The sequence below is a fragment of the Stegodyphus dumicola genome, chromosome X2 (assembly GCF_044657685.1).
Source record: "Stegodyphus dumicola isolate Sdum_Otavi_A_Nest chromosome X2, ASM4465768v1".
Lineage (NCBI taxonomy): Eukaryota > Metazoa > Arthropoda > Arachnida > Araneae > Eresidae > Stegodyphus > Stegodyphus dumicola.
The window spans coordinates 186120473-186140634 of record NC_140781.1 but is presented as its reverse complement, the minus strand read 5'-3'; the positions used below and the strand labels follow the sequence as shown (position 1 = coordinate 186140634).

Here is a 20162-nt window from a genome sequence, read left to right as displayed (position 1 = left end):
ATTTCTTGATTATAAAAATACGGATTATAATATAGTCACCTTGGATATTACTGTTGGCACAACTGCGCTCAGTCTTTTTTCATACTATTTTGAACCCTCGAGAAACATTGATTTAGATCTTCATAAAATTAGTCAAGTCTTTATGTCCAAAAATCTTAATCGGCTGGTTTGGTGTATGGACTCTAATGGTAAATCTTAATTATGGTTTAGTCCCTATTCAGACTATCGTGGAGATAAACTGACTGAATTTATTTCTGCCAGCAATCTATTTGTTATTAATGAAGATTATGGACCTACGTTTCAGGCAACTCAAGGTTCTAGTTATATTGATTTTACTGTTATTTCTTCAGATCTTCTCCAGGATGTTTCGAGTTGGCGGCTGTCTGAAAAAGAATCCCTTTCTGATCACATGATGATTAAATTAGAATTTTGCCTCTCTACGTTCTTACGAGACACCTCAAAATGTTCCTTTTAAAATCTTCAATATAAGGAAAGCAAATTGGGATCGTTTTCGAAAATTTTGTTCTTCTCGCGTCGCCCATATCATTGATATTCTTAACGACTGTACTGACGGTTCTTGCCTAAATACTTTTGTTGAGACTCTTAGTTTTGTTCTTCTCCAGGCATCTCTAATTTCCGTACCTGTTAGGAATCATGGAAAGCACATTGTTCCTTGGTGGTCTACCGAAATTTTTTGTATAAGAAAGAGGCTTTCCTCCAGGCGTAGATTTCAGCATTGTAAAAATCCGCCTCTTAGAGAACTTTATAAAGGTAAATATCTTGAATATATAAAAGTGTACAATCAAAAGCTTGCCGATGCTAAATCTCAGTCTTGGAAAAACATTTCTTTCGACCATTGATGTTCACAATGTATGGAAAAAGATTTACACGTATGGAGTTAAAAGAGATTTCATGAAAAAAAAATTGAAATAACTAGTATTTGTCTTTCTACTGGAGAAACAACCAACTCTTTAGAAGAGAGAATTACTGCTGCGCTTCAGAAACCTTTTCCCTCGGATCTGGAGGAAAATGACGATGATTTGCATAAGGAATACCGTCAATCTGCGCGTACTGCTTATTCTTCTTTTGTTGATCCTATGTTTTTCCTGTGATGAAGTTAATACAGTTATTTCTATGCTGGAACTATGCTGCTTTCTATGCTATTTCAAATGAGATTATAAAACAGTTTCATGTAATGTTTCCTCAATTTCTCCATAAACTTTTTAACGTTTGCCTAAATGTTGGCATTTTCCCACGTGTTTGGAAACATGCTCAAGTAGTCCTAAAAAAATGAGTCTAGGTTTCCTCACCTAGATAACCTTAGATGTATAAGTTTACTTCCTGCTTTAAGTAAGTGCTTGGAAAAACTTTTTATTAACAGAATTTGCTGGTATTTCCGCCATGGATACCTTCTTTCTGGTAATCAGTATGGTTTTGCACCTCAAAGAAGTTCTGAAGACGCTCTTTCACGCTTGAATGAATTGTTCAGAGAGCTAAAAAGAAAACCTTGCAGGCCCCTTCGACTATGCGTGGTGGCCTTGTATTCTCAATGTTCTAAAAAAATTGGAACTTCCAATGGATATTTTTTCACTTTCTGCTGACTTTTTAAATGATCAGACGGACAAACTGCAATTAGGCTCGGCTTCTGCAATCCGTCACCCTAAAAGGGGTTGTCCTCAAGGCTCAGTTTCAGGACCTACGTTTTGGAATATTATCATTAATGATCTCCTATCTAAACTGGAAAATCTTGCTTATTGTGATACTATAGCCTTTGCGGATGATGTCTTGTTTTGCTTCCAGAGTAGGGACCTTTTTGCTACTTTTTTACAGACACAAGAGACTTTAAATCTCACCTCCGACTAGTCAAAAAGTTTTAAATTATACTTTAATCCTGATAAAACCAGGGTTATGATTATTGAAAAGCGAAACATCTGTTGAGATTCAGTTATCTCCCAACGGCACCCCTTTGACTGTGGTAAAGCAAATGAGATATCTTGGGGTTTTTCTTAACTGTAAATTTTCTTGGAAGCAACACCTAACTTATGTATCAGAGAAATGGAATAAATTACAGTGTGGATTAAGTCGTATTGCACGCAACACATACGGTATTAATTACAGCGTTCATTCGCTCATCTATAAACAAGAAATTGCACCCTTCATTATGTATGGCTCTAAAGTCTGGGGTATATCGCTCAAGAAGAAGAGAAATTATAGATATTTACGACGCGTTCAAAGGCGGATACTTCTGCGGGTCATAGGCACGAGTCTGTTTATGCAATTTCTGGCTTTCCTCCAACTGACATTGCCAATCTTCATTCTATTGCTTATATGGAAAATATTTCTGCTTCTGCTGTCTCTCAGCATGATTGTATTTTACCTCCATCTGATCTCCTTCATCCTTCAGAAAGAAATGCTGTTAATTTTATTCAGTTTAGCAATAAAATCGTAGATGATTCGCCTGTAACTTGCTAAACTGATGGCAGCAAAATTGATGGCAAGGTTGGTCTCGCATTTGTTGTCTTCAAAAATGGTCTTGAATTTGATCACTTTTAATTTAGAATTAGAGACGAATGTACCGTTTTTATAGCTGAACTTTTGTGCTTAAACTTCGCCATCCAGTGGGTCTCTGAAAAAAAATAGTGCTGTACTTTCGTAAATAGTAAAATAGTGCTTCATTTGTACTTTAGTTACATTTATCCTTTCATCCTTGGAGATCTTAAAATGTATTTCTTCTTCTAATAATATCCTTATCAAGATTCAAAAAGAACTGAAAAACCTAAAAGATAAAAATATTTCCGTTGTATTTTCATTTGTTCGTGGTCATATAGGTGTTGTTGGAAACGATCGAGCCGATTTGCTTGCTAAGACTGCGACTAAGCGGGAAATCGACACTTTTGTCAATATCCCTAATTCCTTTTATAAGAAGGTCATGTATGAAAGTATTGTGGAGTCGTGGAACCACGAATTCGTTAATTCAAATAAAGGGAGCTTAACTAAGAGACTTTTCCCTTCTATTAAAATGAGATTGTCATGACATCACTTCTTCACAAACTATAAATTAAACCAATTTCTTACTGGCCATGGAAATTTCAAAAGTTATTTGAACATATTTAAGTTGAGCCCCGAGTCTGTCTGTGATTGTAGCCTCGGTGGCGAGGAGAATGTTGAACATGTGCTTCTTCTATGTCCTAAATATGAGAGCGAAAGAAAAGTCTTGAAACTGGGACTGAAAAATTTTAATATTAACTGGCCTGCAGAATTTTACCAATTTATTTGCGAGAGAAGTGTTTTTAACATGTTTTGTCAATTCATTATAAAACTTTGTAATCATCCTTAATTTTATTTCAATTTTTTCTTATGTTTATTTTGTATTGTGTTTCATACTTACTTCTGTAAGCCCTATGTGATACTATGTGGTACATGAGGAACTTATTGTGTTTCTTTAATTTAAAAAAAATGAATATGTTTATAAAATTATGAAATAAGTTAATGTTTATGAATTGTAATGGATTATGAGAGCACACAGGTTTTGTCGGCTTAAGGTGAAAAGGATGCCTTCGTGGAGGACTTTCTGAAAGAAATTGATTCATATTCATTTTAAACATAGGTGAAAAGGAACAACCCATTCACCGTCTAGTCACCCATTCACCGGAGTTTAAACCCCGGTCAAACTATTAGTATTCAGTCGTCTTTTTCGCTCCGCCGCTGACTAGCATTTAGTAAAACAAAAAATAAATTAAAAATATCATTTAGAAGCAAGCAGAAATCTTGCAATGTATGCCACTTAGAAATAAAATTAAAATTACTTTTTATCACCCGAAATATCTGTATTAATTACACAACATTCGCATGAACATTAAAAACTGCAATAAAATGAAATAAAAACGAAAGAATGATATTAAGAAAATTTTCAGACAACAACGTAAACATTAAAAACAGTTAGATGAGAAGTAATTAAAGAAGAATTATAAATATATAATTACTTTCAAACTTTTAAAAATAGTTTCTATGGTACAGTGGAAATAAAAAATTCTTTGATATTTTTTCTTTGTGCCGAATTCTTATATTTACGATATTATTTTTTATTATAAGCTTTTAAATCAGCCTCAATCTATATCTCAGTCTTGGTATTTGTTGTTATAGTTGAAAGTTTGTCACCGTTTTTAAACAACTTCTTGATAAGCTATTGAATTCAAATTATGCACAGACTGTTTGTGCATCTCAGTACAATGTGGTGAAATTATTTTTTCAAAATTTGATTTAAGTTATTTTTATAATTTAACGATGAAGCGCTTTTTTGCACATATCTTCGTTTAACAAACAAACTAAAGATTTCAGAAATTTATTATTTGAACCATCGGATAGAGCGGAGGAAAAAATCGCTTAAATAAAATTTGTGTAAAATTTTTAACATATTTCAATTTTTTTTTTTTTTTTTCCATTTCTAAGATTTCAATACCTAAAAATGTATGGGCTAAAAGTTTTGAAATTTTAAGAGATTATATAGCAAACTCTTCGCTGTCTTAAAAAAAGTAAGACGATATTAAATACTCGATTTTCTACAATTTTTTTAAAAAAAGTGTTACAAAATAAAACAGAAAGTGAAGTATCGGGTCTTTAGTTTCAAGGTTATGATGTCACACTATTTTCTTGCTTATGCATAGATTTCTCTAAAGTCTTTTTATATTTATTTGTATATTAATCTCATTTGCCTTCCTGGGACGGAAAAACTAAGCTCATTACAGAAATCTGCCGGCATTTTATAAATGCTATATCTTACCCCCTTTCGTATAGATAGATTTTGAATTTACATTTCATTTCATTTTATTAATCTGAAAAAAATTTGGTTGATTAGGTTTTAAAATCATTTGCAATGGAATCTGCAGCGTCATTTTTAATTGCTTACGTTTCCTAAATTTACGTATATTTTTCTCAGTATTGATTTTAAAAGTTGCTTTCTTAATTTAATTTTGTCGCGATCATACCATTTTATATTTAACTCGCAAGATGGCAGCACTAAGTGAAAATATTTTCCTGCAGATACTGCCTTACGATTGGGAAGAAATTGCTGGAAAATGCCAAGTATAGTCTTGTGCCAGTTCAAACAACAGAAAGAAAAAATCATACACAAAAGATATTTTATAGAGTAGTTAAATTAAAGTATGAAGGAATGTGACTCCAGCTTCCCAGGAAATCTGCATTTCGCAATGTTAAATATCTCTCCGAAAAGGACAGATAAATAGCGACAGCTACGGTAAAATAAATAATAAAAATTATACATATATATTTTTATTTATATATATATGCAGATAATTATGTATATATATAATTTTTATTTATACTTTATTTTATTTATTTTTTATTTTACTTATAAACATGTTAATTAAGCAAGTAAACATGTTAATTAATCCTAAAAATTTGCCTAATACTTGCAGAAAAGCTGCAAAGTAATAAAATAATAATTTATTTACTAATGGATTATTTAGTGTATTATCTCCCTTGATAAAGGTAGTTAGAATTCTATTGAAATGAAGTAACTTAATAAGCTACATACATATTACTTCAGAAACTATATATTATTCGAAAAGAAACTGGCTCGCTAGCTTGCATCTACGTTAAAAATGTAGTAAACAACGAAAAGACCCGTGCAGCCAGCCCCACGCATCTGGAATCGAACTGCCAGTTTTCAACGGCTTCACCGCTCGGTGGCTGATGGATAATTTAACTTTTTTAATTCGTATTTAACATGTATTATTTGGACTTTACCGATATAACTTACTGCTTCTGCAAGTGTCGTCGACGATCATTGTGGTGTTTTGATGCCATAATACTGTTCTGTGAACTATCCCCAAAATGCACTGGACAAGAAATAGAAACACCTGGTTGAAAACAAAATGTTTCATTGGTACTTTTCCGTTTCGCCGGCGCAAACCTCGCCATTTCCGTTTCGCCGGCGCAAATCTCGCCAAGGAGACTTTATTAGCGACAACACACAGTATACTCATAAAATATGTTAACAAATGCTAGTTCTAAGAATTTTTTGGCACTTTTTCGTTTCGCCGGTGCAAATCTCGCCAAGCAAACTTTATTGGCGACAACATACAGTATACACATAACAAATGTTAGTTCTAAAATTTTTTTATTTTGAAGGCATAAACATTTTAATATCGTTTAAAATTGTGTGAAAAGCCAATAAAAAAAGACAATAAATTTGTAAAAAGACATTAATTTAAGAATTTACTATGCTTTTATGGTTCAACATCCTTATTCGTCGGTTCATATCAAGTGATCTCGTCTCACCCAAACTATGCTGCAAAAACCTAATTCTCTCAGTAATTATCTATATTAATTTCAAGTTAAATCTTGATTTGGAATGCAAGAATTATTTCAATTCGTACGAATAGCTTACTCAGAAATTATGTAAAACCGCAGTGCTTTACTTCGCTAGTGCATACTACTTAGATCTAATGCATTTAACCCTTGACTTTGCCTTTCCTATATTTTCGCCTTCGGGTGAGCGGTGTGATAGCATCCTAATTGGGAGAAAGTGCAGAATCGCCCACTGCTTGGCGCGTTTTTAGGAATTGCACATACTCGGTATCATGTACACATCGACCTATTTTCACTTAAAAAGGTCAAAGAAAATTGAAAAAAATTAAAGTCTTCTTACTCTTGTAAAAAGCGCCAAACAAATAAGTGGGCGATTCTGCACGTTACCGCCTAATTGACTTAATTACCGCGAATGGCCTTAAGGCAGAAAACTTAACTATCTGGTAAAAATTCTATCTAATTGTATGCAGTATTGAAAGAAACAGTCAATCTGATAAGAAATGGCTGCGACTTGTTTTGAAAATGAGGCGTAAAGTTTACCAGCGAGGATATTCCGTTTGGCATCAGTTGTACCATTATTAGCGACTTTACCGCCTGCGCCAGCAAAACGGAAAAGTACCGTTTTATTCCTTACAAAAATTTCAACTTCAATATTTAGTCGCAAAACCCAAACCTATGCGTTTAAGGTCTGAAGTTATTTTCTTTAGCATAGAGTTAACTATGTTTTTTTTTTTTTTTTTTTTTTTTTTTTTTAACAGGAACAGAAAAAATACTATGCATATCTGATGGATGATTCAAAATTCTTCTTCTAATACTGAAGTTCTGAACTGGATTTAGGTCCAGTGATTGGGAGAGACATGCCGAAACATCTATCCTGTTTCATTCGAACCAAATCTCTGTCAGCTTTGCTAAATGTTTCGGATCATTCTCTTGTTGATAGTGCCATTCCAGAGAGTGCCATTCTTCTGGTAACAACGTGTTCTCTAAAATATCCACATATGCCTTTTTGGTTATAATACCACCTACAATACAAAGTCCGAGGCTAGGAATCGTCGGGACCTCGGCGATACCGGATTTGGGGTCATCAGTTTAAGTAAGATGTCAGTCTAGTAAGATGAAATACAGAAATTATAAAATTAAAAATATGAAATAGTTGTTTATAAATTAATAAAGTATTTAGTTTCCCCCCCCCCCAAATTTTGACTAGGGGAATCAAAATATACAAAAAAGGCTCAATATTTGTTTGTTCATTTAACATATCGTTCAATGCAATTAGCTAAAGTTGCTTCATTTTTGTGCTTATACTTAAATTTTATAGACATAATTGTTGGCTACTGACGATGCACACTTTTCTAATGCCTATATTTAGCTGCAGTAGATTGGGAACAGTTCAAATAGCGGTTTGCGAAATAGAAACATTTTACGAACTTGCAGTTGCAGGGTCTCGTATTCTTGGGTAATATAAACTAACGAGATTTAGAAGACTATATGAGGGGTTATCCTCAGGTCTTAGTTACGACAAAAGTCAGAGAAGGAGGAAACCAATACAAGTTTCAATAACTCAGTATAAGTTTACAGAGTGCCCCACTCGGGCATACACGAAAGCCAACACTACTGGCTTAACTCAAACAAATAACGATGAACTTAAAATTAAAAGTAGTATGTTTAGCCCAACGGCTCACAGGATAATTTAACACGCAGGAAGGCTCTGATTCGTAAAAGTCGGCGTAATCAAGCTTCATTGCCAGAAGCACTCAACACCAAAGAAATCATATCCCTAGTAATTAATTCAAGATAGTAACGTGGCCTTCAAGCAGGCATAACACGCTCTTAAATCACCTTCTAAAACCTTCCTTTAATTACTACTTCTTTCTACCTCATTTGAATACACTCGCCCTAGCTTATTAACATTCTGGCAAAAAAGCGCGGGTCAAAATGAGACTGAAAGGAAAGTTGCTTTAAAATAAACATTAACTAAAAATTACCTGTTAGTGAACTCCACATCTTTCCCTTGAAAATTTAAGCAAAAGAAGACCTTAACGACCTTGTTAAAGATCTTAATTCTAACTATCTAAAATTTTCAGAGCCAACCTCTTTCAATAACATGAGATTTTAAGTGTAATAAAATTTGTGTTTACAAAACAGCTGGATCCTTCTTCCCCAAGGTACGACTTTTCAGCAGCTCACGTCTTTCCAGAAAATCTGGAAGAAAAAAGACTTTAGAAAAATGTTCTACAAACGTGATATAGTTTTACAAATATTTCATTTAAATTTATCTGCATTTTTATTCACACATTTGTTCTACAATTTAAGTCTTTTCCTCCACTGTTCTCCAGAAAAATTTGAGAGTAATATCGAGACAGTGTCTTTTGCATGCGTGGTCGTAAACACTGCCAGCTAACCGATAACTCATTGGACCTCAAAGACACCCTATTTTCAAAGCTGAGCCTAATGTGCTGACAAGAGCGTGATTTAAACTTGAGTGTTGGCTCGAGAGCGTAACTTATACAAACAGCTAGCTTTTCTTTTAGCTTACGTTTCTCTAAATTTTGCTAAGCTTGTACATAAACATCTTATTTACACAACACAATTGAATTTTTATAACTATGCAAATCTTACTTTAGATAAGCATATATATCTGCGAATACTTTTCACGAGACAAACATAAGATATACTACACTGAATAAAATGCTTACAATCGAATTCAGCTTGCATTTTACATTGCGATAAACGAGTTGCTTTGGAATTCTTTGCATTTTCATTCGCGTTTCCTAGTAACAGTCTCTCAGACTAAAATCGCATTCTTGATTCTCAAGTAATTTAAAATAGACATAGATAACTAAGGTTTTAACTTCCGACCCTTTTTGTTCTTTAACTGAACTAAATTAACTTCACTTGAGGTCAAATCAAAAGAATTTAGCAACTAGTTCTTCTAGATATAAAATAAAACTGAAACCTTACTAAAGTAAAATAAAACTGCTCTTATCTTTTTAATTTTTCGAACTCTTCCATTCTTCTCGTCACGCAGTCATTTCACCGTTGAGTAGGATTTTATTTGGCTAACTCGAAACCTTTAGCAACGCTGGTTCTCCTCCTCAGCAGCCTTTTGCTTCTTGAGGCTTTTCTGGAATCTCGGAACTTTTCTCCGGATTTGAGGGCTTTCAATCAGCTAAGCTGGACTTTTGACTGAACTAGCGTAGACTACTGAGGACTAAGCTCAAGCACTTGAAAACGTTAGACGCTCCTTAGAGTCTGAGAGGCTAGGTTCGGCTGGCTGCTTGTTCTTTAGCCATCTCGACGTCGATTCTTCCGCATACATTGGGTTCGCTGCTGGATTTCCTTCTGAGTTTTTGCGTAACCTGGCTCGCCTTTGGTAGTTTGCGTCGCCTCCTGGATTCATTGCGTCTTCCCTTTCCTTGCTTCTTGCAACAGCCTAAAGCACCATTCAGTTGACAGTGAGATTTTACTCAGTTCCCACCAAACCACGCGAGAGGACTTTCCGATCGCCGCATATTTAGAGTGCCGCCATGCCGCACAGACACTATACATTTACAAACTTCCATGCCTTCTCCTCCGGGACGCGTAATGGCAGACCGCACATTGAGTTGAACAATATTAAGCAAATTTCGCTTAATGCGCATGCTTGATGGTGTACCTTTGGCGCGGGGAGAAATATTGGCGACTAAAAGCAACCCTACGCTAGCTTATTCGTGATCACCATGGCTGTCGAGTGTGTTCGAATGATGTTTACAACTATAATGTTGTGGAACTTTGCTTATTAGTTATTTTAACTTCCATACCGATTGCACTTGCTTATTTTTCTAATATATATTTCATTGTAATTTGTCAATAACAGTGCATTTAATATTTGTTAACATATGTTCGTAATAATTCGTTATTTAAATGTAATTTATTTACATGTTATAATTCAGTAATTGTAAATTGCAGTATCTCGCTTAGTTTGTTAGCGTATATTCGCGCTTTTATTTTATCATTTCAAAGAATTTAATAACTAGCATTAAGGAATTGTAAAATTTCTTCAGTGTTATTTGCAAGCACTTGTTATATTCCTCAGTGTTTCTTTATGTATGTACGAATGGAACGTATGGTAAATCCTGAATTGTTTTTATTGCTTAAAAGTATAATGAATAAATTTTCAACTAATATATCCTAAATTTCAGTCTTTTTCTGAACGAAAATTTGTACAGTTCCAAAGGAAGGTGCAGAATTTCATTAGTATTATATTTTACATTTTGAATGCAAACACTGCTTCACATTACTTCGCAATAATTTCAGCTTTCTAGTTGTTTGAGCAGTACAGCAAAAAATAGTATTTTAACACAGTAATTAATTTACATTTACATTATACTCTACGAAGATTTAAACGCCAGATTTGTTTACAATCAGATGGAGGTACATCTACCATATACCGTATTTATCTTCTTTTCAAATCGCGCCAACATAGTAATTACGCCAAATTGTTTTCTGGGCATGCGCAGTATGCGACATTCGTTTAACACTGTTCAACTCAATGTGCGGTCTGCCATTACGCCTCCGGGACTCGAACCCGAGCCATTCGGCACGGTTGTCAGAGACGCTAACCACTACACCGGTTGGGCGGCATTTGCTTTATTGGTTTCTTTACCTGCTCCTCTAAATTTACGTTTGCCTTTCTTTTTGTAAATGGCATTTGTACTTCCACAGATAACTGCTTGCCGACGTTGCTCTTAGTGGCATTCGCTTTATCCGCTCATGTTTCCTGTAAATTATCCTTAAAGATTTGCGTTTTAGTATGGTCATAATAAGGTTTAATTCGGTACAAATTTGCCACTAATTGTTCCCCATCTTCTTCTTAGAAACACACCACAAGTTTCTTAATTCTTTCAATTATTATATAACGTCTTTGCAATCGAGGACAAAATTTGGCTATTCGTTCTTCGCCTGCTTAGGAACATGATCTTCCGCTTTGTTACAAAGCGGAAGTCAATTATAAAGCGGAAGAAGGAATGCTTAAGAACATGATCTTCCGCTTTATAATTGACTTCCCTCCGATTCCTATCACAGTATATCTTTTGTTTCTCCTTTGTCATGTTTGAATTTTTAACCGGTACAGAAAGCCTTTCTCATTCATTCCGAATAAATTCACTTTTGCTGCATCACTCCAGAGTATGTTTCTCCGTTTCTTGAGTTTTTTAGTAATTTTTGATTACCATACAATTTGGAAAGCTTTTTTGAATGTATTTTCTTCAAAGCCAGTACCTTCCTTAGACTTCGTGAATATCGCTTTACACTCACCAGTGTATATTGAATTGTTTTGTCATTTATATTAAGATAAGTTTCATCTTGATTTTTGGAGAAATATTCTTTTCTCTCTTGAAGATATTTAAGAAAGCCTACCTACGCCTGCATTTAGGCACACATTTGTTTGCAGATATTTTTTTTTAAAACTTTCTTTGGCAATATTCAACTGTTTTTGTGATTTTTTTGATTGATAATCGACTGCTATGCGTGGAGTTAAAAAAACATTTTGTAACTCCATGCTATTGCAATGTTTTCCTTGTACCCACTTTTATCTAAATAATTCTCTTAAGAAAAGCAATCCTCTAGTACGAAATTTCAGTGTTAATTGGAAAAAATGAAACATTTTATAAATCATTTATTATTTTTTAAAATAACGTTGTAAATGTTCTAAATTGTTAAAGTATTTCTGTTTTTTAACTCACATGAATTGTTGAGACAGTTAAGAGGAAAATATTATGATACAAAAACACCCGAATGCTTGGTATTGATACTCCCATAATCAAACGATTATAACACTAGGATCTAAACAATACACGTTAGTCATAAACTAAAATAACATTATTCTTATATTTGCCAAAAAAATGAAAAAATAAGTATTGCGTAATATATTCAACTTCCTACATGCATTTAAATATGAAAAATGCTCAAATTTATTCGGCAAAATGTAATTTTTGGGTATTCCAGTACAACATAGTTGAAATGCACTTGGTACAAATAGTTTCACAATTAATATGTTAGTAATGTAAAAATAAGGTGTTAATTAATTATCGAATACTATGATTACCATATTAGAAACTTAAAATCATTTAAAGTTGTTTTAGAATTTTACAACTTTAAAAATCAAGAAATAAAAAAGTGCTGTTAATGCAGCACTCTCACCATAAAATACTGAACTGGCTCATATGTGCCATATGCATTTTTTATCGTATTCTCATGGTAAATAAATTGTGTAATGGGTAAGTAACATTTTTCTTTTCATAATTATATATTCTTAAAAAAAATGAATTAAAATTTAGAATTTTGCATTTTTTTTTCTTCATCCATTGTTAATTTTCATTAATTATGTTGTAAAGATTATGTTAATTTTATTAACAGTTAAATTCTGAGTTGAACTTCCTTTCCTGTCGATTCTTACTTCAACTGACCACTTTCGGCCAGAACGTAGTTTTAGAATCACGTCTGAATGTTAATGAGGAAGAGCGGTATATAACCGCGAAGTTCTACAGTCTTAGTGAGAGAGATACCAGATATTCTGACTGCACGCGTCCGCCTTTTTAGTCTACTCTCTCGTAAGCTATTATTACGCTCGGCCGTACTTTAGGCGCTTGATAGCTTCGCAGTCAATTAGCGTTAAGGGGCCAACTCTATTAGAATATTGATAGCTTCGGCTATATCTCTTTAGTTAAGATTAGTTTAGTTTAATTCTTAGTTTCTTAAGTTCAAGCCCAAGTGTCAGCTTTATTGTACAAATCCAAGACGGAGTTATGTTAAACTTTAGTTGGAATAATAAAGGGTTATTTCACCCTTCTTACTTGTTGTTTTCTATCTCATGAACTCGAGCGATTATACAGAATAGAATTACACAGTGGAGAATCCTACAATGTAATGCACTACTTCTCATTTATGTTTGCCTCATTGCCTTCTTCCGAGCACATATGAGAATATTTTCCTTTTCTCAATGTTTTTGATTCAAATGATGCATTTTGAATAACAGAAAAGAAACTGAAAACATTTTTATAATCATAAAATTACCAGATATATATTATATATGTAATCATATTTACTAAACAGAAGTAAAAAACTTCTGTTGCTCTTTCTACACTCATGTAAAGCTTATATTTAGCATTTTCAGCTCTTTTTTGTCATGTGATATCAGCTGCATTGTAGCCAGTATTTGCTACGAGCTGTTCGTTGCAGTTTGAGTATACGCATCATTCAGAATTTTTTTGAGTTGTACTTAAAAGTAATTAATTTGATAAGGTCTTTTTTTTTTAAAAAAAAGTGCTCACAGTTCTGCTGCAACTTTTACATATATTCTAAAGTAAAGCTAACAAAAGAATACATTTTTCTTCTTTAAAAAAAATCTCAAGAATGAGTACGCTCATTAAGAAATAATATTTTGGGAATAGTGAATTTGGGTATGTTGTAAGGATCTTAAGTTTTACTAACGTTTATTTTATTTTAAATCTTTACTATCACTTCTTATTTTCTACTTCCGGCCAGAATTATAAGCATTAAAGTATTTATGCAAAGTTTGTCTGGCGAACGCCAAGTACTTAAGTTGTGGCTTTTTGCCAAGCGAGAGAGAGGAAGCAGTTAGTCGAAGCAGGCCGCTTACCTTAGAAGTTTTACTCAGTTGCTGTTTGCCTTCCAGGCCAGAGGTTTTAATCCTCTTGATAATTTTTAAACGTATTGTAGTGTTCACAGTTCTCTGTACTACATACGGCTTCCTGTTAATATAAGGCCAATCTTCCACGTTTATTATTTTAAAGTTAACTTAGAGTTTAGTTCTATTTTTATATTTTTACGTTAGACCCCAAGTAGCGGGTCTGTGTATTCCGAAGTACGGAAGTTATTGTAAATAGAGAAAAATAAAGGGTTTTGTATACCCTTCTTGTGTATCCTGTTTACTTCCCACAGTTTTGAACATAGCTTTAGTAAGCTCTCTGTTCCGAGTCAGGTCCTTGCATGTTCCCGAAGAAGGTAAGACGGAACATTGAACCTGATAATGTATGCGGAATATTTGAGTATGTAATTCGATACTTCCTCAATTTCATAAAATTATGAACATAAAAAATCACACGCTTGAATGTACACATTGATTTTGTAATTACTTCAAACATAAAGGGGTTTGGTATCATTGCTTCTGGCTCCTGATACGAATATAGATATATGGTTCAATATTGTTCAATTAAATCTTTCTACATGCCGTCCGACCGTTGATGTAAAGGAGTGGTTTGAATTTTCCATAGCGAAGAACAATGTATTATGATTTGAAAGGACTTATGCTTATTATAGATTAAGTCTTTTTTATACACAATCGTTTAAATATAGTGGATGTGAAATATTTTCATTGGTCAGAGTGAATAAGAAAAGGCACTCCAAATAGGGAAATCCAGCTCACTCCTCCAACTTCTGCGACAACTGAAAGTACTTGATTAGTAATGGCATAAGCTTCCAACCGTATACTAAAGTTAACTTGAAGAGACAGTAGGCTATTTTGAAAGCGAGAGAGATGAAAAAGGAGCAACGCCATCACCAAGAATCGAACCACGGATCTCTGGAATACGCGCCTAGCGTGCAGACTACTACACTACGAAGGCACACTAAGAAGGCGGGAGAAATACCTTATATACTTCCTGGGTGTGGAGAATCATCATCCACCACCTTTTTTAGTTTGGGCGCCACTGTAGAGACATTAGGTTATTTTGGAAGTAGGAGATGTGAAAAATGGGCAACACCTTCGCCGGGAATCGAACCACTGACCTCTGGAATACGCGCCCAGCGTGTAGACCACTACACTATGAAGGCATGCCAAGAAGGTGGGAGAAATACCTTATATACTCCCCTTTTAAAAGACGACAGGTTTTTTTTTAGGGGATCCAGTCGCCAATTCCTGGGTGTGGAGAATCACCATCAAACACCATTTTGGTTACGGCACCACTGTAGAGACATTAGGTTATTTTGGAAGCGAGAGAAATGAAAAATGAGCAACGCCTTCGCCGGGAATCGAACCATGGACCTCTGGAATACGCGCCCAGCGTGCAGACCTCTACACTACGAAGGCACGCTAAGAAAATGGGAGAAATACCTTATAAACTATGATATACTTGTTTCAGTGACGTAACTATAGGGTATCGATTTGCTCCAAGTGCGCACTTTCCACGTGAAACATATTTTCATAGGGGTTAGTCATGTGAATCATCACCGCTGGTCAGGAAAAACGTGATTCTGATTTGTGACACGGTATCGAGATGAAAAATGCTTTTTACGCTAGAAAAGGAGTTTTAAAAGAAATCAGTATAATATTATATTTTTTTATTACTTTTATATTTTACAATGATTTTATGTTACTATTATTAGAAGCTAGTTGTAGAACTTAAAATGCAGCTACAGCTCGCCTACGGCACCTCTCAAGTTTTTGAGCAAAATCCTAATTCTAGTCCCAGACCCAAATAAAATTAACTTCGTTATTTTAATTTATTATTTAATTATGTTAAATTAATTTAATTTAGTTTATTAAATTTTGATTTTAAATTTAATTTAATTATTCATTATTTATTCTTTTATGTATTAGTTCTGTTTAACTTTCCTGGAGGCCTTTCAAAAGCATCCGGCGCTTCTAATTTTAGAAATTAAGCCCTGAGTAGAAGTGAGAGAACATTCTACCCTTATTCGAGGTTACTGCATACAGAAATTAATATCTTTTTAAGTAAAACAACTGCGATTTTCTTGCGTTAAATTTAATTTCTGCAGCCATTTATTTAAATGATTATTTTAATATAGTCTTATCCTGAAAATAACTGTTGTTTTCAATGTACAGTTATATGTTTAATGTAAATTAAATGTGTGATACTCGTGGCTGGAATGGCTTTTTCCCGAGGAATGAGCTACATGAAATTGTGATATCATTTTTTTTTTTCCCAATGGTAGATTGTGAACAATTACATATGTAAACCAGTCCATTAATCTATACAAGGCCGGATGTGGTGGTCTCTTTATTATGGAGGCACCTAATAGGTGGGCCACCATCGCCTTTCCTATGAAGGGACGGACAGTTACAACCATGCCTTCTCTGGGATTCGAACCCAGTCCCTTCGGCATCGCAGTCAGCTTAATTGTGATGTCATAGTAGATGGTATTTATTTTTGAAGATATTGCAATTGCGACTACGAAATATGGAAGAGATACCGACAAAAACCTAACCGAAGTAGAAACTATTCGACAGGTAAATATTCAGATATGTGGGATTTCTTTTAGCTAACATGTTCTTCACATACTAATGCTTTCCCGTATCTTTTATTTTTTCCGTCAGTCGTCACCAAAATGCACATTTGGTTGAGTTTAAGTAGCAAGAGTATTTCTAAAAAAAAGGTGCTGCGGAAACCATCCAATACAACTATTTAGTTTGAGCATGCTGTACGTTGCGGACGAATTATTGTACCTATAAGCACTTAGGGTTACAAACTCCATTTCCGGAGCCACACTGATAGGTGAAGTTTTGGTTTATTTCTTGAAGAACTTGAGTTCCTGAAACTCCCGAATCAACGGTGGCTATAACTGTTAATTATTATCTATACTACTCCTAAGATGTTTTCTCCTCTTTATCAAGTGACTTCATGGTGTAACTGGAAAGCACGTCCAGATAGCATCGGAAGGTCCGGAGTTCGAATCCCGGCGAAAGCACTGTGCATTTTTCGCGTCTCCTGCTCTGAAATGAAACGCCTAATGATTTCTATACTAAAAGCCATAGTTTTTACAGACCTTTTAGTCAAGTTTTACCTCTTGTCTACGTTATTGATGCAACTAAAGTAAATGCGCATATAGTAAATACGATGTTGCAAAACAAGTAAGATACAAGGCAGAAAGAATAACTAAGAAACTTGGAGGGGAGCGTCACTAATACTAATACTGATTTTTTCTGAAGGAAATACTAATTTGGGGGGATACTAATCCGAGGGATACTAATTTTTCTAAAGCAGTTTAGTCTAGTGACGGTCTGAGTACATGACAACCCGAGAAAGACTCAGCATAACTGGATATGTATCAGCGGGAGCGGAAAGAGTTGATCTGATGGGCGAGTGAAACTAGTTCAACGGCAATTCAAATTTTAAAAAATTGAAGGTTTTGATAATTAATGAACAATAATTGCAAAATTGTTAATTACCATCTATATAAATGTATTATTAATATCCACATAAATACAACAAAAGCCATAAACAACATTAAATGTCCAATGATATATGGATAATACACTCTTGCTCAAAAAAAGGCAAACATGGAATAAAACAAAACGCTACGTAATGGATACGTGTAAAACTCATTCAAGAGGTTTGTGTCGCATTACTAGACCACTTAGCAAAACAATAAAGCAAAGATATACAGAAACACATATATTACGACCATCGCAACTCGAAAGATCAAATGGGCAGGAAGCGTGCAATGGAAACATCACGCTAATAACGGGTATGATGCCATCTAGCTAAAATGCATGTTTGATAATGGCGAGGCAAGCTGGCTACAGTATCTTTGATTGCTTGTTGCGACAGTAGCGCCCATTCCTGTAATAATGCATGTCGGAGTTCGTGGAGGGTACCTAGAAGCACACTAAGACCTGCTATCTGTTTTCCCAACATATCCCATATAATCTCTGGGATTCAGGTCCAGTGATCTAGCAGGTTAGAGCAGATGTGGAATAGTGTCACTCTCCATAACTCCGCACCATTCGAGCTATGAGAGGGCCGGCGTTATCATCCATAAATATCCCCTCGGTACCCATTGTAGCTAAAAAAAAGACGCATAAGAGGATGTAGAACATCATCGCGAAATCGGGGCTCTGTGATGGAACCACCAGGAATCACTTCGAGATCGGTACGTCTGTTCGTTGCTATGTCAGCCTATACAAGTAAGCCTTCTTCTCTGTAATGGTCTCTTTTGGCGAAGTTTGGCGCTCGACAGCGTATCTATGGCGCTTGCCACACCACTGCCCTTCGGGAATCGTTCTGAATTCTAAATCGAGACTCATCCGTAAAGAGCAAGTGGCCCTACTGGGCTCTGGTGCCCAATTGTGATGTTCACCTAATTCAACCGCGCACTGATATATACGATGGAGACAAAGGAACACAAACCACAGGTCGTCGGGGTACAGTCCACCTTCAGGTAGTCGATGAGACACAGTCTGTCGGGATATGGGCCGTCCTGCAGCAGCAGAGAGATGCGATGCCAGCTTTTCTGCTGCTAGTGATCTATGGCGTCTTGAATATAGCACAGGCAGCGATCGACTGCCGTTGTGGTAGTCCTCCGACGTCCAGACCCACGTCTTCTACAGGGTTTGATTTCAATTTGTCTTTTTACATTCTTACGTTTTCAGTTACATTCTTACCTTTTTTATGTTTCAATGCCCCTTTTTATATTCCTATTCTTGTCTATTGCTTATTGTTTTAGCACGAGTATATGCCCACAAAGTGTTCTAGTTACTACATACAATAATGTTTGTGAAAAATGCAACACCATGTGTAAGGTATTTCTCCCGCCTTCCTAGCATGCCTTCATGGTGTGGTGGTCTGCACGCTGGGCGCGTATTCCACAGGTCCGTGGTTCGATTCCCGGTCGAAGGCATTGCTCATTTTTCATCTCGTCTGCTTTGAAAAATACCTAATGTCTCTACAGTGGCGCACGAACTAAAAGGGTGGTGGATGATGATTCTCCTTACCCAGAAGTTGGCGACAGGGAGACCTAAAAACCTCAGTCGCCCTTTAAAAGGGGAGTATCTAGGATATTTCTCCCGTCCTCCTAGCATGCCTTCGTGGTGCAGTGGTCAGTACGCTCGACGCGTATTCGAGAAGTCCGTGGTTCGAGTCCCGGGGGGGAAGGGCATTGCTCATTTTTCATCTCTTCTGCCCATCTCTTCTTTCATCTCAAATACCTAATGTCTCTTCAAACTATTCTCAACTTCCTTTAATAGTTTAGATACTATTGTTCTCAATGTGGTTCCGTTTTAATCTATCTAGTTCCGCCATATTTCTCGTTAATACGTAAATGTACCCAAGAGACTGCAAATCATCAAAATTCAAATCAAATATTTTATTTTCAAAATTTAATATTAATCATGCTCTTACCTAATTCTTAGGGCATGGCCTGGACACATCCATCCTCATGAAGTCCTCTTCTTCGTTTTTTACAAATAGAAACTTTCCGGTTCGGATGCACCATCGTACGTAGTCACCAACACCAAACCTTAGTTCAAAACCACCTAAAATGATTGACAGTTTCAGTCGGGCAGTCACTGGATGGCTTACGTAATATTAGCCTCATTAAATGGGCGTCAGAAGCCGAAGATCCATGAGATTACCGCTTCTCATAGCATGCCACCTCGCTCATTAGTTGTCATGGGCCATATAATAATGTTGATTGGACCAACAAGGAGTGGAAGTAAACAGCATGGAGTGATGAATGTCGACTGCTACTGAATTACTCTAATAATAAATTAATATATGTCTCTAACCTCGTGAAGCCATGGCGGTCAGGTGAGAATTATACAAAGTCGTGGCGGCTCAGTGATGGGTTCGGATGTTAAGCTATGAACTCAGAAAAAATCCAGAGCACATGGCATCAAGAGATATAAAGCAAAATTCGAAGTGATCAATGATCGCTGCTCCTCTATCATAGAATTCTAAGGGTCTTTAATAGACTTACTCGAACTGATGATGTTAAACATGTGGTGGGTAAAACCAAAGACGCTCGGCTAAATCCGTCATCGGAAACTATTCAACGCTTGGACTTAATTGAAAAAAGTACAAATTTTGGTCGTG

General features: G+C 35.4%; 1 long non-coding RNA gene across 1 annotated transcript in view; it reads right to left on the bottom strand.

The window, feature by feature from the left end:
* Positions 1-19675, bottom strand: part of LOC146992992 (uncharacterized) — a 41884-nt gene extending 22209 nt beyond the window's left edge. The window contains exons 1-2 of the long non-coding RNA XR_015038995.1: positions 19470-19675; positions 8316-8532 (exon numbers count right to left, since the gene is read on the bottom strand). This is a non-coding gene — a long non-coding RNA (uncharacterized LOC146992992). The remainder of the gene's footprint in view (positions 1-8315; positions 8533-19469) is intronic.
* Positions 19676-20162: the final 487 nt, after the last annotated feature.